At 37.7% G+C, this 14,766-nt stretch overlaps 1 long non-coding RNA gene across 1 annotated transcript; it reads right to left on the reverse strand.

Annotated features, from left to right (window-relative positions):
- Nucleotides 1-3,094: 3,094 nt before the first annotated feature.
- On the reverse strand, nt 3,095-4,414 carry LOC109146726. Its single transcript, XR_002048490.1, has 3 exons — nt 4,351-4,414; nt 3,721-3,726; nt 3,095-3,106 (listed from the first exon to the last, which is right to left on the reverse strand). It is a non-coding gene; the product is annotated as an uncharacterized LOC109146726 (long non-coding RNA).
- Between the last annotated feature and the right edge of the window lie 10,352 nt (nt 4,415-14,766).

Genomic DNA, 14,766 nt, shown 5'->3' on the forward strand with positions numbered 1-14,766 from the left:
GCCTGTCGAAAGCGTGCCAGGATTCTAACTGCACCGTTACCGGGCAAATAACGCTTTTAAGGTAGTGTTATTATAACACGGCACAGATTTCCTTTCAACCATACACCAATAGTGTCCGTGCTTCTTAAAAGGCTTCCAGATCGCGCGTTGACGTTGCTATTTTTCCCAACAGTTAAAAGCGTTATTCTGCAACAGTCAACCTTGAGCATTATGGCACTTTCTGTCATACCGGATCTATCAAAAATCACCGCGCTTGATGGGAAAAATTACAGTAGGTGGGCTAAAAGAATGCTTATTCTTTTCGAACAATTAAAGTTGGTTTACGTGCTATATTCAGTTGCACCTGAACCTACTCCAACAGTGTTCTCTCCGTTTAGTGCTACAAAATGTAACCATGAACCAGATTACACTCCGGGTGAAGAATCGAGAGAAAGCAGTCCTGAAATAGATTACATTCCGGGTCAAGAACCGGGTGTAACTCTGATTCAATTTAGAAATGACAATGCGGCAGCCAGAGGATACCTGCTGTCACAAATGAATGACGATTTGTTCGACATCTATGTCAAACAAGATTCGGCAAAAGTCATTTGGGAATCACTGTCAGAAAAGTACGGTGCCAATGGAACTGAAAATCAAAGTGTCAGAACCGTCTACAACGAAAGGAGTAGAAAAATCAAGAAGTTTAAGGGAAGGTGTTTTGCGTGCAGAAAGCAAGGACACCGAGCACACCAGTGCTACCATCACAAGGGCAAAACTAGCAAAAGTCAATCTGACAGAGCAAGATGAGTATTGAGTTTCTTTAAATAAATAGTTATTTTGAGTAACTATATTTGCTCTAGTTCTAAGGGTTCGCATGAAGTATGGTTATCTTAGTATTGAATTCTAGTTGAGCTGTCTAGATTTTGATTACTTAGCAGTACTTATTTCTTTAGTATTTTGAATACTAATGACATTGATTGAAATAATTCGTGCATAGACATTGCTCAAACTTTTTACCAAAAATTATTTGTTATAAAATTAAGAGCATATATCATAAGCTTCAATTGTAATTTAGTCAGAACATGGAAAAGTCATCATTCTTGAACACTCTGTCTAGGAAGATGGTTTTTAAGTAAACTTCGGTTTCACCACTCGACCTGGGAGTTTTCAGAAGTAGGGTGTTGATCATGCAGGCTAGTTAGAGCGCCACTTGATCTTTACCTGAAATGAGGTTGACTTTCATATGTTGCTAATACAATCAAAGCCTTGCAATAGAAGTTGTTGAAGTACTGCAATGTTGATCTGCACCTTATGAATGCTTTATATGAGTTTTAAATTCCTTAAGGGAAGGAAAAAATTGTGCTAGTGGCAACTCTGAAGTCTCATTGTTGAGAGATATTCCGAATAAATATGAACTCGAACATATTCCTTGTGTATGAGATTAATTTCTTATAAGAATATGATGTGAAATTTGTGATTATATTGTTCAACTTCATGTAGCATGTGAACAACATTATTTCTATGGCTTACTAACAATGAGCATTTATACATATATTATTTAAACTCTTGGTTGAGTCATATTGAAATACCTATAATTCCTAATTAAAGGGTAATTGTGATCAATTGAGATAACCAAGTTTGTTGAAATATCAACTGTTGAGCATGTATCAGGCAGAGTGCGAAGCTTCTATAATGCTCCACAAAGCAAGTCGGCAAAACTCAGTCTACAAAGGAGCTAATGATGGGCACCAAATATCAGTCTGGGTAAGAGATCAAATACATTTGACAAAAATATTTGTAAGTGTTGCTTTGTGGGGTAATAAACTCCATATATTTTCATCAAAAGTTTCTCTGTGGTATTGAGAATAATGATGAAAGAGAATGTGTCATGTTAAACATGAAAATCTCAAGGGATTATTTACGAGTAAACGAAGTACTCGTCAAAGTGCATGTAAGTTTGGTCAAGAGAATCAACTTACTTGAGGGCTAATTATGAGGATTAGTCGTTGACTCATTGGAAGGACTTAAAGTCCAAGTGGTAATGAATTCGTGGTGGATCCCACTTCTGTGGTCAAACGAAACCATGGAAACAGTTACAAAATAGTACACTAGTTGGTCATTCCGACAGTGTGTGTACGTGTGAGGTTGAGCTACAGCTCTTAATGAATTCATAATCCTTTGAGAAAGGGTGATTTTGTTGAGACAAATCTAATGAATTCACCGCATGTGAGGTTGAGCTACAACTCTTAATGAATTCATAACTCTTTGAGAAAGGGTGGTTTTGTTGAGACAAACCTAATGAATTCACCGCATAATGACATGAGTACAAAGTGCTCGTGGTGCCCATAGATACTCTGTAGCCAGTCATGGTGGTCTGCGTTGAGGTAGACTTGACAGAGTTGAAGGTCTATCCTAGAATAGACCTAACAGGGGATATCTCAGGGTCAAGAGTATGACCTCACATATTTTAAAGCGACCAAAGCAAATTAAGTGCGTTAAGTTCAAACTTTGTCTATTCGATGAGTTCAAGATCAAATTCACTCCCGTTTAGAGAAGTACTTAGGGGTCGTTTGGTTCACGGAATGTCAGATTACCTTAGGGAATGTTAGATTGCTAGGAATGTTAGATTACTGGGAATGTTAGATTCCTGTGTTTGGTTAAAGTTGGGGTATGTAATATAATGATGTTTGGTTTAGGGTTATCTTTTATATACACTATAATATCCTTAACATATTTTCATATATTTTAATAAATTTAAAAATTAAAATAAATAAATAAGATAACGGTATCATATATAATTACATGATTTTAAAATATTAACTAAAATCTTGAACTTGAGAAACAAAATTATTTTATATGCTAACATAACATAATAAAAATAAAAAATATATATAATTACAAAAATAATTTTATATATATATATATATATATATATATATATATATATATATATATATATATATATATATATATATATATATATATATATATATATATATATATAAAATAATAATAATAATAATAATAATAATAATAATAATAATAATAATAATAATAATAATAATAATAAACTAACATAACCAAAGTTATCTTACATTACCTAAGATTTTGAAGGGAATCACATTCCCTTCAAAATCCTATGTGGAGGGAATGTGACATTCCTTGGGAATGTTAGATTCCCTCAGATAATATGAACCAAACACCGGAATGTGAGCTTTGGAATGTCACATTCCCTTGGTTATGTTATATAACCTGAACCAAACGCCCCCTTAATGTCACTATATGACAGTTCAAGTTTTATACACTGGCATGAAAATTTGTTTTGATCGTTGTCAGGCAATGACAGCATCAGCCTAAGTCCCTTTAATGGTGGGGGATTGTTGGGAGCATTTAAAAGGAAAGGCTTCCTTTTTCCTATCCATGTTGTCCCACATTGGAAGTTTAGCCTCTTATACTCAATTGGGATGGTCTATGTTGAGATAGACCTAAAGAGATCTCTAACTTGAGTGGAAAAGGGCTACCATGGTCTATGTTGAGATAGACCTAAAGAGATCCCTAACTTGAGTAGAAAAGGGCTAACCGCCTCTTATGAAAGATAATGGGGTTATCCCAAGAAGCTGAGTGGCTAAGAAACATGGTGATAACCGTGTAATTGTGGGGGTGTCCAACATCTTCACCACATTGTGATTCACAAACTGTCGTTTGCATTGCAAATAACAGCCTATGATAGAAAGAAAAGACTTACAACTGATTTATGTCCTCAACTACTCTATAAGCCTTTAATGGTAGTCTATATTAAGATAGACTTGATAGAGTTAACAGTCTATATTGAGATAGACTTGATAAGACATAAAAATTTGTAATGCGGTAAGACTTGTCAGAGTTAAAAGTCTATTTTGTGATAGACTTTGACAGGGTAGAAGTCCATATTTGAGACAGACATAACATTCTTTAATACTAAGGGTGTTCATAAGAAGTCAAAGAGTTTGACTTTTGTAGAACCTGCTTTTTGAGTTGGTGTGTGCATTCGAGTTCAAAATTTATCTAACCGGTGAGTTCAAGATTCACATCACTCCCGGGAAGAAAATTACTCAGTGTCACTACGTGTCAGTTCAAGTTCTCAAACACTGACATTAAGATCAACTCATTTGTATTGCTCAGACTTTACCCTTTTCCTTTCCTCTTTAAATTTGTGGGGGATTGTTGGAAAATTAAAGATGAAGTTTGGAGAATGTGCTTAACTTTGTGTGGCTAGTGTTGTAGGTGGTATAGCGCCTTTTGCACTCTTCTTGTGGACAGCGCATATGGCGCTTAGTTGTGGACGATGCACATCCCTTCCACTTTTGTGGAAGGGATGGAGGGGCTGCTTACTATAAATAGCAGCTCCCAACATCGTTTCAAAACACACCTTGAATTCGAGTCATTTATTCTATTCTCCTTCCCCCTCCCTTCGTCTGAGCAATAGTGAGGTTCGCCTACGTGATTGCTAGTGCAAGCTATCCGTAGTAGGTCTGTGTAGCCTGTCGAAAGCGTGCCAGGATTCTAACTGCACCGTTACCGGGCAAATAACGCTTTTAAGGTAGTGTTATTATAACACGGCACAGATTTCCTTTCAACCATACACCAATAGTGTCCGTGCTTCTTAAAAGGCTTCCAGATCGCGCGTTGACGTTGCTATTTTTCCCAACATCTTCTTGGCTACGAAACATTTGTTCTTTTTATAAGACTTAGGGATTTTTCATTTGTAGGAGAGAGAGAGATAGAGAGAACCAATAGCAAAATCAACCATTTTTATTTATCTCCTTCTTAGGGAGAGAGAGATAACATTTCCAGATAACATCATTCAGGCCTTGTTGGTAGAGAAGCCAGTGCTGTGATTAGTCCTCAAAATCAGCATGCGGTGGAGATGGAGAACTTGATTTCAAAGCATAAACGAATCCGGGTTCCGCTGGAGGTCGAGCAGATCACTTAAAGTTGCGGGTTTGAGGTCGAGATAATAGGGGTGATGGTGTTGAGTATCGTGGCTGCACTGCTGAGACTTCTTGACCTTTTTGAACTTGATCTTTGGTCGGTTGTTGTGTTTTCTCTTCTTCAAAGAATAGGATGAGAGGATCACTTGGTGTGTCACAGACTTCATGTCCTCCATTTGCAGCATGTCGAGCTCTTAGCATCTCTTGTCTTGCTTGCTCGGTCAATCTCCTGGACATCCTTCTACTTCCTTGATTCTTCGGAGCCATCAAAACCTGCAAAATTAGATACAAGCAAAAGAAATCTCCACACCGACTTGTTTGCTTCTGTTCCTAATTTATAGGCCTAGGAATGTGCTAGAACCATGTGAGCTAATGATGTAGGGGTTGAAAGGTTTCTTTTGGGTTCAACCGTCGTTTGATTTCAAGAGGTGTAATGTATGCTTGCATGACACTTCATTGGTCGAGAAGGCAGTGGATGGGAAGAGATTTGATGGGTAGCGGTTTCAAGGAGAGTTAATGTCAAATATATGAGGGACGATTGAGGTGATTTTGCTGAGGGGAGATGTGGGTGACGATTATAGAATCGGTTGGGGAAGCGTTTTGATTTAGGAGGGGAGTATGGGGGGAGGTTTAGATTGGGTAGGAGTTTATGGGTGAAGGTTTGGTTCCAAATTAAACTTTGATCTCCTCCTATCTCCTGATTTCCTTCTAAAAAACGTGTACCACAAATATAATCACACTCAAAAAGGTTGTTAGTAGCAAAAATCATCCATAAATAATCAACACACAACCATATATATTTATTTCCCGCACAGTAATCTCCAATCAAATAAGCACATTTTGGAAATTAACAAAATTACCACAAATTTTCCAAATAAACATTTAGAAATCTCTTCACATAATTTTTGCGCACAAATCAGATTCTAAACATTTTAGAAACTAACAAAATTATTTTTCATACCAAATTTCTAAGAACATTTATATAGCAAATTTTATCACATAAATCACATAAGCACGTAACACATATATATCATGCTAAAAACACATTGAACATGCAACTAAATCATTTGATTAACACAACCATGCACAAATACTTGCAGTCCAAATCACAAGTTTAATCATGCAATTTTAAATCAACAAATTATCAATTAGTCACAAATTGCACATTTTATCAAATTAATTTGCATGGCATATGATTTCATGTTAAATAACACATGCAAATACACAAATAAATTCTTAACACATTTTGCAATTTTATCACACAAAATTTCGAATATATATATATATATATATATATATATATATATATATATATATATATATATATATATATATATATATATATATATATATGCATGCAATCACGTAAAACACATTATTTTGAGCACAAGTATCAATTTAAATCAAGAGATTAAGTCCAGTGATACTTAGCTCATTTCGATCATTCCCAATTCGTTCCTTAAGGTAGCAAATCTCGTTTCGCATAAAGGCTTCGTGAGAATATCAGTAACTTGATTCTCCGTAGGGATATATTCGATCTTGATATTTTTCTTTTCAACGTGATCCCTTATGAAATGATGTCGAATGTCGATATGTTTGGTTCTTGAGTGAAGCACCAGATTGTGAGTGATAGCGATTGCACTAGTATTATCACAATAAATACTAACGTCATCACAATTAACTCCGTAATCCTTCAATTGTTGCTTCATCCACAAAATTTGCGCACAACAACTTCCTGCAGCAATATATTCGGCCTCGACGGTACTAGTTGCGATGGAATTTTGCGTTTTGCTGAACCAAGAAACAAGCCTCCCCCCAAGAACTGGCATGTCCTGGAAGTATTTTTTCTGTCTATTTTGCAACCTGCAAAATCCGCATCTGAAAAACCCGTTAGAGTAAAATCTGTACCTTTTGGATACCACAATCCAACATTGATTGTGCCTTTCAAATATCGTATGATCTTCTTTGTTGCGGTGAGGTGGCTTTCTTTAGGATTTGCTTGGAATCTTGCACACACTCCCACAGCATAAGAAATGCCCGACCTGCTTGCAGTAAGATATAGAAGAGAACCAACCATTCCTCTATATTTTGTTTGATCAACATCCTTTCCATCTTCATCTTTGTCTAGCCTTAATGATGTGCTCATTGGAATTTTGATCGATGATTTTCCATCAAGGCCAAACTTCTTTATCAAGTTGCGGGTGTACTTTGCTTGATTTATGAATATTCCTTCCTTCAATTGTTTGACTTGTAATCCCAAGAAATAATTCAATTCACCCATCATGCTCATTTCAAACTTATTCTGCATAAGCTTTGAAAATTTCTCACACAAAGAATTGTTAGTGCTTCAAAAAGTAATATCATCAACATAGATTTGCACTAATAAAATATGATCACCATCTTGAATTCTAAATAGAGTTTTGTCAACAAGGCGTTTGGTGAATCCACAGCTTATCAAGAACATTGACAAAGTATCATACCAAGCTCTAGATGCTTGTTTCAACCCATACAATGCCTTTTTAAGTTTGTAGACTTTATCACCTTCGTCTTTTACCTCAAAACCTGGGGGTTGTTCGACATAAACTTCTTCTTCGAGTAGTCCATTCAAGAATTTGCTTTTCACGTCCATTTGATAAACGGTGAACTCTTTGTGTGCGGCGTATGCTAGGAAAATCCTTATAGCTTTGAGTCTGGCTACCGGTGCAAAGGTTTTATCAAAATCTATTCCTTCTTCTTGAGAGTATCCTTTTGCAATGAGCCTTGCTTTATTCCTAACAATCACGCCTTATTCGTTTGCTTTGTTCCAGAAGACCCATTTGGTTACTACAACATTGTGGTTCGCTGGTCTTGGAACAAGTTCCCAAACATCATTTCTTTTGAATTGATCGAGCTCTTCTTGCATATCATCTATCCAACTTAGATCATTAAGAGCTTTGTCCACTTCGTCACGTGAACAATGCTTCCATGGTAGATGATCTTGTTTTCACGCCGTCACATACATTTCCAATAATAAATTTTGGAGGGTGATTTTTGAGCCATCTTAAATCTGGTTCAAATGGGTGCATGGTATTGGGTGGATCCATTTGTTGTGAACTGGCAGTGTTGGTTCGAATTTCTCCAGTTAATTCTTCTTGAAATTGATCACCAACTTCTCTTCTAACTTGATCACCAACTGGATCTCCAACTTCAACCCGTACTGCATCACCATTCTCACATGTAGCTTCACTTCCAAAATTATTATTAAATGAATTTCCAACTTCTTCTGGATGATGGATGGTATTTTCTTGAGAATTAATTTCCAACTCATCAATTTCCTGCAAAACATCATCTTCACACGTATCATTAGTATCACAACAATCAATATGACACTTGTTACCATTTTGTTCAATTTCTTCGCCCAATGTGTCATTGACTCGTGATTTTTCATCGAACACAACGTGTATGGATTCTTCAACCACCATGGTTCTTTTATTCAACACTCTGAATGCTTTGCTGGTAGTCGAATATCCTAGAAAAATTTCTTCATCCGCACGCTCATCAAAAGCTTTTAGATGCAATTTATCATTAATATGAATAAAGCATTTGCACCCAAAAATATGAAAATAACCAATATTTGGTTTTCTCCCTTTATATAGCTCGTATGTCGTCTTCTTGTACTGCTTATGGATCATGCTTCGATTTTGCGTGTAGCAAGCAGTATTGATAGCTTCCGCCCAATATCGTTTCGGGAGACCGGCTGCACTTATCATCACTCGTGCGACTTCTTTGAGCGCCCGATTTCTTCTTTCGACAACACCATTTTGTTGTGGTGTTCTCGCGGCAGATAGTTGATTAGAGATTCCTTGTGAATTACAAAAAGCTTGTATAACGCCATTCACAAACTCGGTTCTTCGATCCGTTCGTATTTTTTATATTTGTAATTCTTTCTCATTTTGGAGTTGCTTCAACACCTTCGGTAAAATTTGCTCAACTTCATTTTTCTTCTTGAAGAATACGGTTCAAGTGTACCTGGAAAAATCATCAACAACAATGAGTGTATATTTCTTACCACTTACACTTATTGGATCGACCGGTCCAAATAAGTCCATGTGTAGTAAGCTTAGCGGTCTTGATGATGACTTGTGTGTTTTTGACTTGAATGATGACTCGTGTGTTTTTGACTTGAATGATGATTTGATTTGCTTTCCGCGTTGACATGCATCACAAACTTGGTCCTTCTTGAAGATAATGTCTGGTAAGCCTTCAACAAGATTTTTCTTTGCAAGTTGATTGATAGTCTTGAAGTTTAAGTGGTTGAGCTTTCTGTGTCATTCCCAATTAGCTTCATTCGAATTTCTGGCCATTAAGCACACTGAATCTTTGCTTGTACTCCAATAAACAACATACATGTTCTTCGCCTTTTTGCAGTGAGTGCAACTTCATTTGTGAGCTCATTTTTTATTAGACAATTATCTTTGGAAAATTCCACAAGATAGCCTTTATCACAAAATTGACTAGTGCTCAACAAATTGAATTTCAAGCCTTCTACAAATGAAACATCTTCAATCTTTAATTCATTTTTCTTGATTGTGCCAACTTCTTTTTGTAATTCCATAATTTTGATTTGCTCCGAATACAACTTTTGGTCCATCGATTTCTTTGAAATTCACTAGATATGATTTATTTCTAGTCATGTGGCGTGAGTAACCACTATCGATGTACCATCCTGCAAATAAAGATTAATTAACTTTAGGTACCCATACTTGGTTGGGTCCTTTACTGTTAGTGATGTTTGGTAACCAAACCCACCTAGATCTTATTGAATTAAGATAAGGCGATTTGTAACCATTTGAAACACGATAATCATAACTCACTCTAGAAAACATTTTTGGCGCCGGGTTTTGAAAAGCATTTTTATATTTTGACACTTGGGAAGAGGATTGTTGCTTTGGTCTATAAAAAGCATTAAATCTATCATACAACCAATCCTTTTGAGTGGGATAAAATCTCCCAACTCTATTTCTAGAAAAGCTTCCCTCTTTTCTATGAAATCTTTTTGCACTTGACTCTTTGGCATATCTTTGCTTAAAGAATTTTTGTTGCTTTGCTGTAGTATAGAATTGTTTCGGCCTTTCAGCATTCAACTTTGAATTTGTTTGATAGCCAAGTCCTTGTCTCATCGTGCTATTCTGACTCTTAACAAAATTTACCACTTGAACTTTATTATTTAAAGTAGTAGCAAAGTTAGTCAGATTTTGAGGGGTTTGAGAACATGTGGAGTCATAACCAAGTCCGGTTCTATCTCCTGATGGCTTTTGCATGCTTACCATCTTATCCATTATTTTGGACGAGTTATTGAACGTAACAATGGTAGCCCGAAGGTTATGTTCTCTAACCTCTCTTGCTTTACACTCTTCTTGAAGGTGAATATTTTCACTCTTCAACTTACTCACTTCAAGTAAAGCATCTTGCAATTTTTTATTCATATCTTCTTTTTCAAGAATTAGAATATTATTGTGCTCTTTGAGTTGAGAATGAGTGAGCAGAATCTCTTGACAATCTCGCATTAGACTGCCAATTGATTCACGAGAAAAAGAGGAATTAACAGAATTGAAAGAATTAGATGTTACCTCTTCTTCCTCTGCTCCTAGTGCCATAAAGCAATCTTCGCTTGAACTCAACTCAATTGATTTGCATACTAGAGCCGTGTCATCTTCCGAACTTGAGCTTTCATCGCTTGATGACAATCCGTCCGACTCATCATTTTTGTTTGGTTCATTGCTAACGAGAGCTTTTCTTTTATCGCGCTTGAACCTTTTGATTTCGGATTTATTCGGTGTAGATTCAACATTCTTACCTTGATACTTGCTGGAGGTTGACGGTTGTTCGGTCATTAGAGCAGAATTTCGAGCTTCATGAACATCATCATCTTTGGCCTTCATTTCGAACTCATATGCTTTAAGATCACTAAATAATTTGTCTGTTGACAACATTCTTAGATCTCGGTGATCGCGCATAGCCGTAACCTTCATATCCCAAGCAGATGGTAAGCCTCGTAGGATTTTGAGATTAATTTCTTTTTGGCTAATATTTTTGCCAAGATCAATAATCTCTCCAAGAACTTTGATCATTCGAGCTTCCATATCTGCAACACTTTCGTTTGAGAGCATTTTGAAATCTTCAAATTTCTTCATGGAGATTGTGAGCTTATTGCCTTTCTCTTGTTCATCTCCTTCGCCAATCTTGATGAGAGTTTCCCATATTTCTTTAGCTGTAGCACACTTTCGGATCTTTGGAAATATTGTATCATCCACGGCTTTGAATAGAATATCCTTGGCAATATTGTCAAGATTATTCCGTGTTCTATCATCCGATGTACATTCCGATTTTGGCTTTTGTACGTGCTGTGGAGCATCCGGAGATAGGACAATGTCGTATTGGTTTTCAATATTTCAATAGGGCCAATGGAAATAACTTCCCACATTTCATCGTGTAACCCCGATAAGTATACCAACATACGAACTTTCCAATCATCAAATTTATCAAGTGAAAATAATAGATTTTGAGCTAAACCTTTCTTCATCATCTTCATGAGAGATGTGAAAGATTAATCCAATCACATACTTTGTAATATGGATCTGCCTAGCAGTCAGAAACAGGTTGACCCAAATAGACAACGCGCTCTGATACCAATTGTTGGTCCCAAAGGCGGTAAGGTAAAAGTCTAGAGAGGGGGGGGGGGGGGGGGGAGGGGGTGAATAGACTTTTAAACTTTTTTGCACAGCACAACAATTGAAGGCACAGAGAAACCAAAACTCTTAACTAGATTGTTAGAGTCTGGTACGCAGCGGAAATAAATAAAGCAAGTGTGTGTGAGATTGTGTCAAGTATATCTCGTTTGAATCAAACATGAAGCAGTAAGTAAAGAAAGCAGTAAAGAACACAAGACAATTATAGTGGTTCGGAGGTGGTGTAATCCTCCTACTCCACTTGCTCTTATCTCCAAGAGCAATTCACTATATCCACCACTTCTTGGTTCCTAGATACAATGAATTCCGTGATCTAGTGATTTGATCACCAAGCCCGCACTAATCACGCCCAGTGCTACCAACACTGCTGGTTCGGGTTTCACGTCGCCGCGCTACTTTCCCAGGATTTCACGACTCCGCGTTACTTTCCCCCCGTCTTCCGTCGCCGCGCTACTTTCCCAGGATTTCACGACTCCGCGTTACTTTCCCCCCGTCTTCCGTCGCCGCGCTACTTTCCCAGGATTTCACGACTCCGCGTTACTTTCCCCCCGTCTTCTATGCTCCGGTAGAAACGCTCTTCCATGATCTAGTGCTTTGATCACAAAGCCCGAAACTCTTGCTGTTCTTTTATCACAAAGCCCGCACTAATCACGCCCAGTGTCGGGTCCCTAAACTCTTGCTCTATCTTCAAGTCTTCAGAAGGTCCCTAAACTCTTGCTCTATCTTCAAGTCTTCAGAATCTGCCCATTGGAAAGAGGCGAGCGAGCTGGTAATGAGAATCTGCCCGTTAGAGACGATCTTCAAGTCTTCAGAATCTGCCCATTGGAAAGAGGCGAGCGAGCTGGTAATGAGAATCTGCCCGTTAGAGACGATCTCATTTTTGGTTTCCCAAACTTCATCTGATATTGCTCTTCAATTTAATCCCATACTAGTAAGTTTTCTTGGTTTTCTTCATCTTCCACGTCTGGGTCTTCAAAGAAATGCCAAACTAGCGCCCAACTCGATGGTGAGATTCGAACTTGAGCCATTAAATATAATATATCAGGCATCTTCCAACTCGTCCGTACGATCATTTGGTTACATATCCAAACTTCTTTGATGTATTCCTTTCTTTCCATAGATGTTTGATCTTCAAGTCAAATTAATGCAAACTTCAAATCTTGATTTTCTTAATCGAAAATCCTTCTGGGAATTCTTTCTGAATAGCATTGACGTGAAATTCATATCATTCATCTTCTTCTTCAATTTGTCATTTTCACCAGACAAATTCTTGATTTTTAGGCTTGATATCTTCTTCTAATATTTTTATGCATCTTCCTCTGTTTTTCTCTTTTCTGATTAAATAATTTCCCAATCATGGTCTAAGACTCTACTAAACCTATACAAAATAAAATTGGGGGGTTCTACAAATACAAATTTCGCATATCAAAACCATTACACTTTATTCCTAACAAGGTCCACCCGCCGGTGAAAGAGTTAGGACTGACGGGGGGAGCCGCGGGTGGTTGTCCGCCCGTGGTTCCACCCGCTGGTACACAGTGGGGGGAACGATAGGAGGTTGTCCACCCACCGTTTCGCCCACTGGTACGATGTATTTTGGCCTCCGCTTTATTGATCCGTTGTGCATTTGTGTGTCTTGATTGATGTTTCGTAAGTCTAGAACGATATCTTAAGTACCCATGATAGGGTTTGTGAGTCTTGAATCATGTATGTGATCCAACCTTGTGATTCGTTAGATTGGAAGGAAGTCTATGATGTTCGTTTGAGCCTTTATGATTGCCTTGATGAATTGCATGCTAGCTACGTTGTTATTGGTACTAGTATGTGCTTTCCTTGGATTTCCCATGCCTATTCTTGATGAGGAATGGTAACTTGTGTTTACTAATCATTGTGGTCTATTGAGTTGAAGTCTTTCGTTATTGTGTAATACGTTGAAATGTTTCCTTCATGCCCTTCCTTGAATTCCTTTGATGGAACCTATGATTATGAACTTGTACAAATGTTTTACCTTATCATGATTATTCCTTGATTAAGCTATTGTTGAGCTTATCCGTTGTTATGCACACTTCGTGTGGAATCTATGCTTTGTTGTAGAGTTAATTCCAGCAATGGTCCCCCAAGTATGATGATTTTCCACAATTGGTCCTCGACTTTTAATTTGGACAATTTAACCACCCGACTATCAAAATCTTTCCAATTGTGGTCCTTCCGTCACATAACCGTTATTTGGACGTCAAAAAAGGGGTAAAACTATCATTTCATTAGCTAATTGTCTTCTTCCTCTTCAACGCAAACATCTTCAATCATTATCTTCAAGCCCACCATTCCCCAAGTCATTAACGGGCATCTATAAAATCTGGAATGCTTGCATACTGCTAAATATTCCATCTTCAAAAACTAATTCACCAAATTAAAACCCCATTTCAAGATTACTAAGACTCACTGATTCAATACGGATGGATGCTAATCTAGCCATTTTAGAGCTCACAAAACTCCAGGCTCCTATCACTATCGGCCTCAGCCTCTCCTCTGCTTTGGAATAGGGTGGGAAGAATCCAGGCACGTGTTTTCCCAGGTACTCAAGGAAGATCAACAGGAACGCCGACACAATGATCCCCAAAGCGAACTTCTTTGTCCTAGAGCCAAAACAACCATTGAGAAAATCTTTAGAACAACCACTAACACCCTATTGGGTTTCATAGTATTGCAGATACCATCTTTCCCTTGAATAACTATGTCCTGCGATTCTCCTCTATGACTTGGGGCATCGCTTTCTTCCATCGGAGGAGATGTCTTTCCGAGACGAGCCCTCTTCTTCTGACGAGTGAACTGCACTACCCGAAGTTTTCGAGTTGCGAGGTGTGATGTCGAGTGAGGTCCAGAGGAGAGCCGTGAGAGGAATGTTATATATATATTAGTATAAATAAAGTTCCTTCCCTTTTCGATGTATTGCTCCTTCTTTAATAAAAATGGTGCGGATTTGTTTTCTGGCTCTTCTTTCCCGCGTGCTTGAGTATCTCGTTATTCGTTCGACCTTCGAGTCGGCCTACGCACTTCCCAAGGTCTGACACTCGCGATCTTCCAGTATC

This window comes from Ipomoea nil, unplaced genomic scaffold (genome assembly GCF_001879475.1).
Source record: "Ipomoea nil cultivar Tokyo-kokei standard unplaced genomic scaffold, Asagao_1.1 scaffold0233, whole genome shotgun sequence".
Lineage (NCBI taxonomy): Eukaryota > Viridiplantae > Streptophyta > Magnoliopsida > Solanales > Convolvulaceae > Ipomoea > Ipomoea nil.